This window comes from Octodon degus, unplaced genomic scaffold (assembly GCF_000260255.1).
Source record: "Octodon degus isolate 3935 unplaced genomic scaffold, OctDeg1.0 scaffold00059, whole genome shotgun sequence".
Lineage (NCBI taxonomy): Eukaryota > Metazoa > Chordata > Mammalia > Rodentia > Octodontidae > Octodon > Octodon degus.
The window spans coordinates 690451-694925 of NW_004524635.1; positions in this window are offsets into that span (position 1 = coordinate 690451).

Here is a 4475-nt window from a genome sequence, read left to right on the forward strand (position 1 = left end):
AAAAAACATTTGCTGTTTATTTGGCTTATCCTCTGGTTCTTTGGATTTTCCTACAATAGCATTTATGATCTTTATGCAATCTCAATTTTCACATACCAGGAAGAACAGCTGATCTGAACAATTTTGTCACTTTGAACCAAAATAATATGATCAGCAATAACAATAGCATGAAACACACACTAGAAAATGACAAATTTTGCTATCTTTTACCAGTTTTAACAGTAGAAATTATGTTTGTGGTTATATAACAAAATCTAAAAAAATCCCAAAAAATGTCTATAGTAAATAATCCCTGAAAATGGTGGTTTTATACTTAGGGGAGAAATTGTAAAAGGAATTAGGGATTAGTAGGAAAATAGAGAAATAGAAGAAGAGGAAAGGATTGGAAACAAGGCTGGATGACAAAGATATACTGTGCAAAATTTTGGAGGACTGATTAGAAAGAAAAAGAGATAAAGAAGAAATCAAAACAAGAACAAAAGAGAAGAACAACAAAAAATTAAAAACTATGTTTATACTCATAAAAACCAGAATAAATAATCAAGAAAAAGGAAAAACAAAAAATAGAAAAAGTAAAAGAAAAACAAAAGAAGAAAAAGCTTTTAAAAGTCCTTTTGAAGGTAGGACTCTGTCACTCACTGGTAGACATCATGGTCAGACAGTTAAGATCTGAGTTGATCAATCTCAAAAATGGTTTTGGATTTATCACAAGGTAATGGATAATTCCAGCAAGCCTGCAACTTTAATTACACTGAGGTTCAGGCTGGTCTTGGGCTGTGAGGTTGGACCCCACATTTTTTAGCTGTAACTCTCCAAGCACCTTTTGCAGACTTAAACTTGGCTCCCTGATCTAAGCAGCAGCCTCACCTTGACTTTGAAAACCACTAGATGGAGCTAACCTGCAGCTGCTCTGAGTTCTGAGCTCAGCTGGCCTCTCTCCCAGATGGCTACTGGACAATTACTTTCTCCTCAGAAAAATCTGAAGTTCTAGATGTACAGCTACTTTCTCTTAATTCAATGAGAAGAAAAATTTGTACTAATAGTGTTTGGACATGATATCATGTCTACATCTTGTACTATGAATAACCACTACGACAACAGCAATATGTAATTCATTAATTATTGAAACTGTCCTATTAATTGGTTTTGAAATTGTCTTTTTGCTATTTGTTTCTCAATAAAATTAATTTTAAAAAGGAAAAATAAATAAAAAATAAAAAATGGTAGAATTAGAGGTGTTAAAGAAAAAAAGAACTGAATCTGTAAAAATGGAAATAGAACTTTTACAAGTGGAGAGGCAAAGAATGGTTGGAGACGAGAAGAAGAAGGGAACAAAAATAATTAAGATGTGTTGCATATATTAATATTATTATTTACTGCAAAAGTGTAGTAATAAAAAGGGTAGAATTAAATTACAAAAGAAGAAACATCTGAAGAATGATATCAAGTTTAGATGAAAGTTTCATTTTGTATTTTGTAATGAGACAAAGGTCACTGATTAAAAGTAGTTATTTTATTCTAAAATAACAATTTAAATGCATTTGAAAGATAATAAAAATTTCATAGCTCTGATACAATAATTTTATTCACCATAGTTGTTATGTAAATTGTTATTTTGTTCTTCATTCCAAAATTTCCCTGTAAAACAGTATAAGGTCATCTATTACCATAACGTAGTAATTTGACTTCTGAGCAAAACATGATTGGTAACTGAATTAGAAGTTCCATGGCCATATTTTATTTCAGTGTTTGATATCCAAAAAGTTTGTAATTCAGAACTTTGCTCCCTCATCAATACTGGTGTAACTAACTTTCTGGGTGTTCAGCAACTGAGACTGAAAATGCAAAATGAAAAGGAAACTGAGATAAGAGTGCAACCAACATATTGCCTTTGCCTTTGAAGGTCAACCAGGATCCAGAATGCACTAGGATCCTTCTAATGGCCCTTACAACTCTGGAGAGTCACACGACTTCCTGAATAGGGAGATTATTTTGATCTTTTGGAACAATAAGTACATTGTACTGAAGGGAGCGTCATAAAAGAGGAGAATGTCCCCATGCTTCTAAGGGAAGCCAGGTGATCTTGCAAGGACTGTGACCTACTCTGACAGATGAGACAACTGGTAGAGAAAAAAAAAATCTAGAAATTCTAAGAGGCTCTGCCCCTGCGCCTATAAATAATTCTTGAGGAACCTAAACTGACAATGATAAATACATAGACAGTGAAATTATTTTGATCAACACAGGTCTCTTTTTAAGTTGATCTTAAACACCAAATAGGAAATTATAACCAAAATTATATACATAGACAGTAATAATATTAATCAAAAGCAAGATTAGACAAAATATTAAACAAAAGTTAGGCTAAATAAAGTGGCAAGCCCGAGGTGCCCCTGTCTTTGCCCACCCTAAGGCATTTACCACCCTCATCATGCATTACTAAGTTTGTCTCTGTCTCTTTTTTCAACCCACACAGGCAGGTGAGACTCTTAGCTGGGTGTTCCAAACTCTGTGATGCTTCCTTCTCTGGGGAGATCTAAGTAAATTCTGGTTTCAGTGGCATTCACCTGCTCAGGTCATCATCTCATCATCTCCATAAATTACAACTTGTGAATATAAATGAGACAGGAATGTGTTTGGGGAAAGTACAATTTGTTCATATGTAGACAAATTTTAGTGATTCTCTTATCTATCATCTATGCATCTATCTTTCATCTATGTATCTATCATCTATCTGTCCATCTATCTAATCTATCTATCTACCTATCTATCTATTTATAATCTATCTATCTGAAATAGAAATGAAAAAGAACATGAGCACAGTTAAGCTTTTCCATATTATGAAATTTGGGAGAATTTAGCTATCTTTCCCCAAGAGGAAAAAGGACAAAATAATACATACATATTTCATCTGTAAACTGAATGTTTTAAGTAAACCCCCCAAAAAGAGAGATTATCAAAACATATTTGCATAGACCTTTAATGCTTTCCAACATACTGTCTAAAAGGCAAAAGAAGTAAATGTTAAACATAAAGGTCAAATCTAGAATAAAAGCATGCAAAGAAAAAAAGTGAGGCTGGACTGGCTCTTGACACCCTCCAGCTGCACCTGTAGCTTAGAGCCATAGTGAGTTTTTATTATCAATCTCATAAACTATGCCAAAAATGTGACCTCCATTTTCTTAGAATTACAGTTACAAGCAGAGGAGTTGAATGAGGTACTTGCTTTCCTCTAGCACATCATGGTAATGATAATCATTGCGCTTCCATAATTTTAAAACAGGGAAGTTGCATGGTTCACTCCCCTTCTCTTCCTTCAACCATAAACACAACAACACACTAACGATTATCCAAGATTAAGCCTAGGAGGTCATGATAGCTGAGGTGGAAGATAGCTAACATCAGTGAGAGAGACAATGGGGGGCACATAGGAACAGGGGTGTCTGACCCTTTCCATACTGGAAGCCTGAGTTATGGATGTCCTTTTATTTTCCCTTGGCACTCATGACCACTTTTTTCTCTCATCCTTTTTTCACTTTGCCCTTCTCCTTGTTCCTACTACCATTCTGTGATTTTCAATAAACATAGCTACTTACTACATACTGCAAAGTGTATGTCTCTTTGTCATGTACAAGAAATGGACAACTTTTGGCCCATTCAACTGTATGATTAGCATATTCCCATCAAGTTGAAAGAAATATCCTTCTTTCAGGTAAAGATTTAGCTTCTTTGATATAATTAAAATAGACATTAGGTAGCTTATGGGCAAAACAGGGAAGAGTCCATGTACTCTTAAACTCCACCTGTAATATTTAGGTAAACACCTCAAAATTAATCAAGGTTATTTATTTATTTATTTATGCACCAGGGATTGAACTCAGGACCTTGCACTTGCCAGCCAGGCACTTATGCTACTGAGCTAAATCCCCAGCAATCAAGGTTAATATTAAAGATAGAGCAACAAGCAATATTTTTTTCAGCCACTATTTATCAATGTCATACTGCTAATTTCTGGGTCCAGCTTGCTTAATGAAGTTGTAAAATGAAGCTTAAGTGTTAAGGACTTGCCAACATCTTTGTTCTCCTTTTCTGACTGTCAAAGTATGACAGTTCTTTGAATAATTGAACTCAGTCTTCGTATGCCTGTTTTAAATTTGTCAGGATGATAATTCAGCCCCTGGCTAGGAAGGATCAACACCCCTCCACAGCCTGAAGTAGTTCCAAGAAGACATTACATTGGAGATTCTGCACTTCCTTAAGGATAAAGAGGCAAAATAGAATGAAAATGTGTTATGCACATGTACCACCTCCCAACTATAAACATAACCATGATATATAACAAGCATATAATAATAGATAAATATAAGAAACAGAACAAGGAATCAAAGTCAAAGGGGATAAATGAGATAGGATAGAAGACATAAAAGGTAAATAGAAAGGATGCATGGAAATCATAACTAAAATTTATACTTTTA